The sequence below is a fragment of the Loxodonta africana genome, chromosome 5 (genome assembly GCF_030014295.1).
Source record: "Loxodonta africana isolate mLoxAfr1 chromosome 5, mLoxAfr1.hap2, whole genome shotgun sequence".
In the NCBI taxonomy this organism is placed as follows: domain Eukaryota; kingdom Metazoa; phylum Chordata; class Mammalia; order Proboscidea; family Elephantidae; genus Loxodonta; species Loxodonta africana.
In genome coordinates this window covers 18,228,573-18,241,193 of record NC_087346.1, presented here as the reverse complement: position 1 = coordinate 18,241,193, position 12,621 = coordinate 18,228,573, and the positions used below count along the sequence as shown (strand labels likewise).

The 12,621-nt window shown below is 35.5% G+C and overlaps 1 non-coding gene across 1 annotated transcript; it reads left to right on the top strand.

Annotated features, from left to right (window-relative positions):
* The first annotated feature begins 5,281 nt into the window (after positions 1 to 5,281).
* LOC111750817 (U6 spliceosomal RNA) lies at positions 5,282 to 5,388 on the top strand. The gene has a single exon (XR_002785871.1). It is a non-coding gene; the product is annotated as a U6 spliceosomal RNA (small nuclear RNA).
* Positions 5,389 to 12,621: the final 7,233 nt, after the last annotated feature.

Below are 12,621 nucleotides of genomic sequence, written 5' to 3'. Positions count from 1 at the left end.
ATATAGGTTAGGCTGTGGACATTTTTTACATACATATTTGAATTCACAGAATGTATATTCGTATATATAACAGAGAACAAAGGAGTCACAGTCACAGAAGCTTTCTAGACACATCCAAACACCTTGAGCGATAGAGTTACTGGGGCTGAGGGCTGGGCAACATGGTCTCAGGGGACATCTAACTCAATTAGCATAACATAGTTTAAAAAGAAAATGTTCAACATCCTACTTTGGTGAGTAGCATCGGGGTCTTAAAAGCTTAGGAACGGCCATCTAAAATACATCTATTGGTCCCATCATGTCCAGAGCAAGGGAGAATGAAGAAAACAAAAGACACAACGAATATATATCAGCCCATGTGCAGCACTAATGGAGCACATGAACCACAGCTTCCACCAGCCTGAGCCCAGAAGAATAGATAGTGCCCAGTTACCATCACCGACCACTCTGGCAGGGGTCACAATAGAGGGTCCTGGACAGACAGAAACCAAAACCCACCACCTTCGAGCCAATTCCGACTCATAGCAACCCTATAGGACACAGTAGAACTGCCCCACAGAGTGCCTGGCGGATGTGAACTGCCAACCTCTTGGTTAGCAGCCATAGCACTTAACCACTACGCCACCAGGGTCCTGGAGAGAGCAGGAGAAAAATATAGAACTAAATTCAAATTCACGAAAAAGGCCGGACTTACTGGTTTCACAAAGACTGGGGCAACCCCCGAAACTATGCCCCCTCCAGATACCCTGTCAATTCAGAACTCAAACCACTCCCAAAGTCTACTTTTCAAACAAAGATTAGACAGGCCTATAAAACAAACAATAATATAGGTGAGGATGTTCTTAGATCAATCAGGTATATGAGACCAAATGGGCAATACCTGCCCAAAAGCAAAGAGGGCAGAAAATGACAGTGAAACTGGAGGAATGGAACCGCCAAGCTGGGTTAGAGTGGGGATTGCAACCAATGTCATAAAACAATTTGTACATAAATTTTTGAATGAGAAACTAATTTGATCTATGAACTTTCACCTAAAGCACAAAAAAAGAAGGAAAAAATATATATATGATAGTAAAAAAAAGGAAACCTTTGCAATTTGACCATCAGAGACAAGTGTCAGATTTCTCAAGAGCTGTGTACAATGTATGTTTATAGTTCCTGGGAGAGTACCTTGTGCTTACATGTGCTTATATAGACAAAACTTCTGTTAAAGAGAATGTAAACCAGCTATTTATTGCCCCCACAGCTCCTTGAAATCACTTGTTATCTAGAATTATCCAGAAAATAGTTTGCTTTCATTATATCCCTTCAAAAATTGTATACCAGAAAATGAATCTCATTGGATTATTGACTAGGCAAATGTCTTTTATAATTCTCACTTCTTAATGTTTTAGAAGATGAACAACCCAAGAAATCTTTAAATTAATTATGGTGGTTTGTTTTGGGTAGAAAGAGACTGATTATGCGAGAAGATGAGAATTACTGCAGAGGAAACTTTTTTCGTGCTCCTCTTTCTTTTTTTTCTGAAAAGGGCAAAGCTTATATTATGCTCATCTCTAAAAAACGTTGTCGGTGGTGGTGCTGTCAAGTCAATTTCGACTCATATCAACCACATGTGATGGAGTAGAACTGCCTCATAGGGTTTTTTCTTGGCTATAATCTTTACACAAGCAAATCATCAGGTCTTTCTCCAGCAGAGCTGCTGACTGGAATTGAAAGGCCAGCCTCGTGGTTAGCAATCAAGCAGTTAACCATGTACCACAAAGGCACCTTCAAATGAAAAGTTTCAATCTAAAAACTGGTACCAATTTAGTACCAATCTAAATATAAATAACTACTACTAGTTCGACCTGTTATAACTACTCATAAATATATATTCAGGAAAATAAACTACCTAGGTGTATATGCGTTTCATTTTCTCTCTTCTTGGTATATATAGTTATAAATAAATTCATTAAAGTACAAAAAAACAAAACTCATTTATAACAATTTTGTTTCCCAGTAGCATGAATCTAGAAAAGTCATAAAACTAATTATTTTATGATAAGCCTTTAAAAAGTGGCTAAAATTCATTACCTGAGCTATTCTAGGTATGGCAGATAATCAGTGAACAACAGATAAAAATCTGTGCCTTCATGCAGCTTACACACTATAACACTAGTCAATAATCACATTAAATAAATAAAATATATACCATCTTACATGGTAATAAATTCTATGGTAAGAAATAAAACAGGAAATAAGTATGAAGACTGTAGGTAGAAGAATGCGATTATAATACAGAGGGGTAAGGAAAGGAAGGCCTCATTGAGAGTGTGGCTTTGAACATAGACAAGAAGAAGGAAAGAGATAAAGAACGTGTTATCTGAGGAACATCATTCCAGGTAGTGGAAGAATAAGTGCAAAAACCCAAGATAGGTGCAACTACAAGAAGAATTAGGTGGCTGAACCAAAGTTAGCAAGGGAGGGAGAAGCAGAAAAAGAGATCACACAGGCAAGAAGTAGAAGATGATATAGGAGTGTCATGGATTGAATTGTGTCCTACCAAAATATCTGTCAACTTGGTTAGGTCACGATTCCCTTGTATGATAATCTACCATTTTATCTTCTGATATGATTTCCCTATGTGCTTTAAATCCTATCATTATGGTGTAAAAAAATGGATTAGTGACAGTTATATTGATGAGGTCTACAAGGTTAGATAGTGTCTTAGGCCAATCTCTTTTGAGATATAAAAGAAAGAAGTAGGCAGAGAGACATGGGAACCTCATACCACAAGAAAGAAGCACCAGGAGCAGAGCATGTCTTTTGGACCCAGGTTTCCTGTGCAGAGATGCTTCAAGACCAAGGAAAGATTGATGACAAGGACCTTCCTCCAGAGCCTACACAGAGAGAGAAAGCCTTCTTCTGGAGCTGATGCCCAGAATTTGGACTTGTAGCCTACTAGACTGCGAGAGAATAAACTTCTCTTTGTTAAAGCCATCCACTTACGCTATTTCTGTTATAGCAGTACTAAAAAAAAAAAAAAAAACTAGTGCCATCGCTAGGTGACTAAAACAAGGAGCTTGCCTGGCAACCTCAGTTCAGGTGAATTATGGAGATAGTAACTCTAGCACTGGCAACACGATGTTAGCCTAAACCAAATATCCTCATTTTTCTTCCTCACAACTTACAGCCTTGACTGATTTGATAAATAATGATTGCTGCCTTCATATAGTGGTTATGAAAAAAAGCGAAGTCAATGAGCCAACTGTCTTAGCCAGGGTTCTCTAGAAAAATAGAAGCAGTGATATATGTAATATATATATATATATATATATATCCAAAACCCAAACCAAACCCATTTCCGTTGGTCAAGTCAGAAATGGGTTTGGTTTGGGTTTTGGATATATATATACATATATAGCGACCCTATAAGACAGAGTAGAACTGCCCGATAGAGTTTCCAAGGAGCGCCTGGTGGGTTTGAACTGCCAACCTCTTGGTTAACACCTGTAGCACTTAACCACTATGCCACCAAGTTTTCCATGTATATGGATATACCTATACATAATATATATGTACATATATGCATATCTATCTATAGATAGGTGTATAGAGAGAGAGAAATCAAGAAAGGAACTTATGGGATCAATTTGACCCAAAGATTATTGTTTATGATCTGTTGTTTGATAAAATTTGATATTCCTTGTGATCTATTGTTTGATATCATTGGAAGATCACTTGACAATGATCTTTGAGTTAAATTGATAATATTAACATTATATTATTGATAATATATGATATTAATTATGATCCCCATAATTTCCTTCCTTAATTATTTCTCATTGTACCACTCTCTCTTCTAGTGAACTTTATTTTGTAAGGGTAGTAAACAAGTTTTACTCAATCCAGTTGTCCTAAAAGGGAAGCAAGTATCTATAATAGCAGTCTTAAAATTTGGATATGTAACTTATATGAGAAAACAGGAGCATTTGCTCATTTATATTCTTGATAAAGATTCTACATAAATAAATAAATAGGTCAACCAACCAACACTACATAAATAAATGGGGTGAAGGAACAAATATTTATTAGCATTAAATTCTTTACAGAGATAATTTTAAAACTTTCTAGAAGGATATGGAAGGAAATTTGAGTAAACACAAATATGGAATATGTTCATGAATAAGACATTATCAAAATTTCAATTTTATCAAAATTAAACAATGCATTAAGTGTAGAGACAATAAAGCTTCACTTGGACATTTTAGGGAACTCTGCATCTTAAAATTTAAGTGAAAGAAAGTCCATCTACCATTTATGAAGACGTAAAAGCTATGGTACCTGTTTACCTGTTGCCATGGAGTTGATTTCAACTCATAGCGGTCTTATAGGGCAGGGTAGAACTGCCCCATAGGGGTTCCAAGGAGTAGCTGGTAGATTTGAACTGCTTACCTTTTGATTAGCAGCTGAGCTCTTAACCACTGTGCCACCAGGGCTCCTAAAAGCTATGGTAATAAGAAGTAAAACACTAAGGTAGAAACAGATAAATAAAAAAATTGAACACTCATATATATGTTATATGTGGAAACATGAAAATGTTAATTATGAATGACAAATGAATGGTGGACGGATAGATTCTTTAGCAGATGGTGTTAGGTAAACTGGATCAAAGTATAAATTAATCAATGTGATTCACCATACTAACAAGTAATGAAGAAAAGTTATATAATCATATCAATTAATAAAAAAATTATTATAACAACAATTAATGTTACAAACTCAACATGTTAGGAATGAAGGGAACTACCTAAACTTGATAAAGAACATCTGCAAAAAACTTACAGCTAATATCATAAGGGTGAAAGACTGAATGCTTTCTCTCCAAGATTGGAAACAAGGCTAGGATATTAATTTTCACCACTCATCATTTTTTATTCAACAGAGGACTGGAAGTTCTATCAGTAGCAAGAAAGTAATTGAAAAAAAAAAAAAAAAAAAGGAATGTAGATTGGAAAGAAGGATGTAAAACTATTGCTAATTGCAGGTGGAATGATTGTCTAAAAAGAAAATACAAAAGGATAAAAAAAAAAACCTCAGAACTAGGAAATTAACTCAGCGAATTTGTATAACACAAAAAAAATCAATCACATTTCTGTATACTAACAATAACCATGTGGAAACTCAAAATAGACCTGGATTTAAATGTAAAACTTTTAGAAAAAAGCATAGCAGAGAATCTTTGGGATCTAAGGCTATGCAAAGAACATGATTCATAAAAAGAAAAAGAAATGGTGAATTGCTTTCTTCGGCAGCAAATATACTGAAATTAGAATGAGGCAGAGTAGATTATCATGGCCCCTGTGCAAGGATGACATGTAAATTCATGAAGCATTCCATATTTGTAGCAAAAATGATTGTTTGAGCACATATAGATGGGTACAGGCAAACTGGTATACAGGTAGGTACAGATGTGTACAAAGGTAAGAATAGATATATAAGTAGGTGTAGGTAATTGCCTCAAGTGTAACAACAATCATGAGGACGGTGCAGGACCACGCATTGTTTCCTTCTGTTGTACATAGTGTTGCTATGAGTCAGAACCAACTTGACGGTACCTAGCAACAACAAATAGGTATGTGTAAACACAAATATGTGGATGCAGGCACATATATTGAAGACACGAATACTTATACTCCTCAGACTTAACCAAACATCTTCAAAAATTGGTTTTCTGGGTTTGAAATCTTAGGACCATAGTCTTATGGGAGAATTCAGTCAATTGGCATAACATACTTCGCAAAAATCATGATCTGCATGTAAGCAGTGTCTGGAGTCATAAAAGCTTGTGTGCTGCTATCTAAGACACAACTACAGGTCTCTACTTACCAGGAGCAAAACAGGAAGAAGGTAACTAAAGGCTCAGAGAAGAAACAAGTCTACATGAACCACGACCTCATCTACTCTGAGACTAAAAGAACTAGATGGTGCCCAGCTACGATCACTGATCATTCTGACTGGAGTCACAATAGTTGGTCCCAGATAGAAGGGGTTGGGGGGATATGGAGCAGAACTCAAATTCTTATTACTGAAAAAAAAAAAAAAAAAAGCCAGACAGACTGGAACAGTAGAGAACAGACTCCCTGAGACTATTGCATGGAGACACTCCTTAAACCTAGAATAGAGCCTATTCCCTGAGATCACCTTTTAGTGAAATAGCAGAGTAAAATAGCAGGATATTACCTGTAAGATTGGTGTGCTACTTAAAAACTATCAGTATGAGACCAAAAGGTCAATGATTCCATAAAAGCAAAGATGAGAGGGTACGGAGACAGGGAAACTAGAGTACTAGAAATGGAACAAACAGAACACAAAGGGAATGTTGACACATTGTGATAAATGCAGTTAATGTCACTGAACAATTCATGTGGAAATTGTCAAATGGGAATCTAACTTCATGTGTAAACTTTCACCGAAAACCCAAAATTATTATTTTAAAAAAAGAGATAAACTGAACCACATCAAAATTAAAATTTTTTCTTCTGCAAAAGACCACATTAAGAGCCTGAAAAGACAAGGTAGCAATTCAGAGAGAATATTTTTAAACTTCAAATTAAAGAAAGAACTATTGTCTAGAATAGATAAATAAACCTCAAACTCGCCATTTAAAAAAAGAAAACCCAGTTATAAAATGGGCAAAATGCATGAAAAATTGTTCAACATTGTTAGGGAAAGGCAAATATTAAAACCAAAATGAGATATCTCTATACACCTATCAGAATAACGTGTAGCGACATCACTAAATGCTGGTGAAGATACAGAGAAATGTTATCAATCTTACCTTGCTGGTGGGAATGTGAGGGAGTGCAGCTACTCTGGAAAACAGTTTGGAAGTTTCTTATAAAACTAAATACTCAAGTATCATACACCCCAACCACTGCACTCGTGGGCATGTATCCCAAAGAAATAAAAGCTTACATACCCTCAAAAAAAAAGACAACTGTTCATAAATGTTCATAGCAGCGTTATTCATAATAACCAAATACTGGAAACAACCCAGATGTCCTTCAATGGGTGGATGGTTAAACCATTTGTGGTACATCCGTACCATGAAATACTACTTGGCAATAAATAGTAAAGAACTACTGATACATGCAACAACTTGAATGAATCCCCTGAGAATTATGATGAGTGAAAAAAGCTAACTGCACAAAGTTGTGTATTACACAATTAGCAGTCTTGAAATTGGAAAATTATAGAAATGGAAAACAGGCTGATAATCACCAAGATTAGGAATGGGAGGATGGGCTTGGCTCTAAAAGGGCTACAAAAGAGATACTGAGATTAGAACTGTTTTGCATCTTGACTGTTTAACATCAATATACTGTCTGTGATCTCGTAGTAGTTGTGTAAGGTATTACTATGGGGGAAACTAGCTTATTTCTTACTACTACATATGAATCTACAAAAATCTCAAATTTAAGAATAAATTAAGAAATATGCATACGTCTTTTATATAGATACTGTAAACAATGTTAAAATTAAGCTGACATTCAAAAATGCGTATAATTCTAAATGTGGGAGACTAATACATATACTTTTCAAAGAATTGTTGCAATCATTACTGCATATTTACAAAGGCACATGCAAATACATGAAAAGGGTTGCCAATGTGTAGAAAGGGGATTAGAAATGGGATTAAAGTGAACAAATATAAAATAAATAAAAATACTTTCAAATTTAATATTTTATTGGTAATATAGTAGGTTATTATGTAGGCCTTTTCCTATAGTCCCAGAAATAGTGACCAGAGTCCAAAACCAAAAGCAAAGTGGTCTTAATTACCCGATACTCTAAAAAGATCTGCCAATAGCTGAGGCCAGATAAGTCCCTCAGGGCTTATTAAGTGTTGAGAGGTGACTGAATCAGCTGGACTACTTCCAACCATCATCCCAGCAACCACTTATCCCTCAATTCACAGCTCCTAAAATTTCCAAAAAGGCCAGAGAGAGGAGAGTCCTCTGTCTGGAGGGGACTTTAGTAACTCTGTCTTGATCTCCCCCATATGATGAGATATTTCCAGCTAGTGAGTCAAGCGAATGATGAAAATCTCAAGAGAATTATGTACACAGCTTGAAAGAGCTTTGGTATCTGAATCATAAAATCTACAAAAGTCTTATTCTCTGGGGATTAAATTCCAGAGGCAGAGAGAAATGGAAGTCCAGGACTAGAGACACCTTTGTGTTCAGCCACTCTGACTCTGGTAGTTTACTTCGGAGAAGTGACTCTATGCATTTCTGAATGCAGCGTGCTGTATGAGTAAAAATCAAGACTGAGCAACACATTTGGTTATGTAAAGCCAGAAGTGTCTAATGCAGTGTCATGTGGATAAAGCTGACTTGAATATTTATCTTTTTCTTCTGTTGCTGGAAGAACTTTCACTGAGATAACTTCATACAAAAGGGAATAAGAATAACAACAACTCCCAGGTGAATCGATTTTCTGAAAAGATGCATGTTCAATTTAAAACAGACTGTAAAGACTATAGCCCAGGAGGGCTAAACTGGGATGGATTTGAAATTAGAGTTTGAGAAGGGATAACTCTTTGGCATTTTATAGAATAAAAGACAAAAAAAAAAATTTCAAAAATAAGATGTGGGTAATTTAGATTCGACCCTGGTATACTTATTTCTCTTACCGCTTGTATTTGATCTGTCAACATGCCCTATAAATTTTATGGATAATTTAATGTTTGGGGCCACCCGCTTCATGCTATATCAATTTCTACTCATTATTCTAGGCTAAACTAAAATCATCTTTAAACTCCACAGCTATAATAATCTTTGGATTTAATAATCTATGGATTTTGAATCCATAATTCATGCTGGCTCCTTTCAATCAGTTTACAACACTGAAGCAAGGGTCATCCTTATAAAATACAATTCTAACCATATTGTCACCTCACTGCCCTCCTCCATTCCCTACTTAAAGCATTTCAAGGGTTTTATAGTGCCCATTTTTTTTTTTTAATATAGTTTAGAAACAAGACCAAAACACACACACACAACAACAACAAAAACCTCACGTGGCCTACAAGGCCCTGCATACTGTGCTGTTGTTTTTAAGGTGTCCTCTAGTTGGTTTCAACTCACAGTAACCCTAAGTACAACAGAACAAAACACTGCCTGGTTCCACACCATCCTCACAATCATTGATTTTTTTGAGCCTATTGCTGCAGCCACTGTGTCAATCCATCTCCTTGAGAGTTTTTCTCTTTTTCTCTGACCCTCTACCAAGTGTTATGTTCTTTTCCAAAGACTGGTTCCTTCTGATAACATGTCCAAAGTACATGACACTAAGTCCTGCCATCTTTGTTTCGAAAGAGTATTCTGGCTGTACTTTTCCCAAGATAGATTTGTTCGTTCTGGCAGTCCATAGCATATTCAATATTCTTTGCCAACATCATAATTGAAATGTACCAATTCTTCTTTGGTTTTCCTTATTCATTGTCCAGCTTTCACATGCATATTAGGTCATTGAAAATATCGTGGCTTGAGTCAGGTGCACTTTAGTCCTCAAAGTGACACCTTTGCTTTTTAACACTTTAAAGAGATCTGTTGCAGCAGATTTGCTCAACGAAATACTTCATTTGATTTCTTGACTTTTGCTTTCATAGGCGTTGATTGTGGATACAAGTAAAATGAAATCATTGACAACTTCAATATTTTTTCCCTTTATCGTCATCTTGCTTATTGGTCTAGTTGTGAGGATTTTTGTTTTCTTTGTGTTGAAGTATAATCCATACTGAAGTTGCAGTCTTTGAACTTCATCAGTAAGTACTTTAAGTCTTCTTCATTTCCAGCAAGCAAGGTTGTGTCATCTGCATATTGCAAGTTGTTAAAACTCTTCCTCCAATTCTGTTGCTGCTTCCAGCTTCTCAGATTATTTGCTAAACACACAGATTGAATAAGTAGGGTGAAAGAATACAAACCTGAGACACACTTTTCCCGGTTTTAAACCATGCAGTAACCCCTTGTTCTGTCAGAACAACTGCGTATTATAACTTCAACTAGTTCTCTTGTCAACTCCTAATTCCCCAGGAGGACACCAGAATAACCTGTTGATTACGAAAAGTGAAATTTATTAGCTCTACTGCAATAGGGGAAACATAAGTCTTCACAGTTTCTCAGAAGAAGACCAGGAAAAAATATCTATCAAGTGTTAAAACCTGGACTCAAGTGGTATAAGAAGAGTCTTTAAAGGCATAGAAATAGTTAGGATTGGGCACATTTTGCACCATAAGAATAGTTTAGAATTTGGTGGACCCAATGAGGCAAGGGTCTAGAAGTGAGTCATAGTAAGTGAACTGTTTCATAAGTAAAGTGTTTACCTGGGAGAGCAGTACATTTTTCTGATCAACAAGCTAAGGTACCAGATGAGCAACTGTTTGTTCAGGTAAATTGATTTGTGGGAATTTCTCAAAGGAAATAAGGAAGTTATTTATTGTTTTACAGTCTATCTTCCTCTCTATCTTAAAAAAAAAAATCCTTCTGGTTTTACCTTTCACAAAGAATAATATACAAAATTATTAATTCCATACACCATGCAATTATCACTAAGAATCTTGAATTCTGAAAGGAGGGCGGATTCCACAGAGTGAAGAAAAAGTTTCCCAACAATCAAGGTGAAGACTAAATGTTAAAATAATGTGACCCTACTTTTACAACTCAAGTTGGTGAATTGAGGCTTATCAGTTATGAAATATACTAACCAAAGTGATTCATTGCTATTAAGATTACCCAAAATTCTTTATTATATAACAAAAAAAAAATTATTAAACTTAGGTAAATATTTCCCACTTTTCATTTCACTGTGTTTTCTCCAAAGATATTGTGTAACCAAATGTAAATATGGAAATCCAAGATTAGCATCTCTAAATAATAAGGAAATGTTTTATTCATTGTAATAAGAGATGCTAAGAAAATTAAACACAAAAATGATTTTTTAAAGTATGTATTTTAATATTTTTCTCAAATTTAGATAATTACACACAAGCACCTGGGAGAGAAAACAATAAAATATTAAATAACTTATAAACAAAATAAACATTCACTTCTTTCGGCAGAAAGCTATAGGCTAAACTTAAGTGAATTGCAACTCAATAACATTAATTAAGCCCTTTCCAACAGCCTAACACTGAATTAAGTATTGTAGGTACAAAATCAGAGCATGGAGGCGATAAAATCTCTTTCCTAACTGACTCTAAACTAGAGGAGACAGATAAATAAACAGATGAAATAAACAATTTTATATAAGGCCAAGTGGTGAAATAAGCATAAATACATATGGAGATGAATGTGTCTTACACATCAATAAAGTAGGCAGATTTATGAAATATTTAGATATTACGAAAACAATTAGAAAGAAAGAAACACAATAGGAGACTTTATAAGAAAATACTATAAAGCATTTGGTTACACACATTTTAAGCATGTTCTTTCTAGGTCAACTTGTTTAAATGAAGTCTTCTGAGAAAAAAAACATTTACTGTCAATCATTACCATACTGTTCATATGGATGTGTTACTTGTGGGAATTTAATTCATGTAATCAAGTACAGAACACACCAATGAGGATGTATCAAGAGTACATTGACCACATGAAGAAAGTGTGAAGTTCATAATGATGGAAGCCAAACCCAACAGAGACCCAAGAAAATAGGATTAAAGCAAAGTACCAAAACTAGGAGACATTTCTCCATGGAAACCACTCATTTCTGCACATCAGGTGAGAAGAGGCACTAATAGCATCTTTTAGTGACTATCATCTCAAAGACATCTGTAAAAGGAATAGCCTTGTCTTCCTGTAAAGCAAAGAGTAGACATGCTTATTGTCTGTTATAAAGTCAGATTCCCTTTACTCAAAATTCTTCTTCTTTAATACAACCCATTTCATATGCAGACATCTATTTGGGACCTTCTGCATTGCCCCATTTGATGTGGACTAAGGGTAACTAATGCAAATTTGTTAATGTTCCTGCTGTTTTTGTACCACAAATAATAAAATCCTTTGATGCAGGAATCTCTGTTCCTAATAGTATCCATGAAAATATGGCAGGCTAGGTTGCTAGATTGCAAGCAGGTTAACATCTCAAAACCTTCCCAGATAGTTTCTGGAAGAAGGATAAAGGTCTCATGGGCCAAACAATAGGATTTGAAGGAAGATCTCTCAAAACCTTCACAGATACTAAGAGAGACTTGGTTTACTTGAAGAAGGATAATGGTCCCATGAGCCAAATAATAGGGTTTGAAGGAAGATCATTAGAATCAAAAGCTAACCTACTGGCCAAACTGTATGATTAACTGAGCAATAAAGGGCTCTCCACTTTATTGCCTGTTAATGAGGAGGAACTGGGACAGTAGTGTATGCTGAGTACTGGGAAATAGTTTGAAACAGCTTCTTAAATAGTATGCTTGTTACTTACTCTCCTCCAGGTAGTGGGACATCCTTGTCAATCTGGCAGTCAGATCTCCTTCCACTCCATAGTTAACAATCCATTCTAAGATTCACCCAGCAGCTAGAAGTTTCTTCCCTCTTTTAGAAAATAGTTAAAATATAAGCACCTATTTTTTTTTTTTTT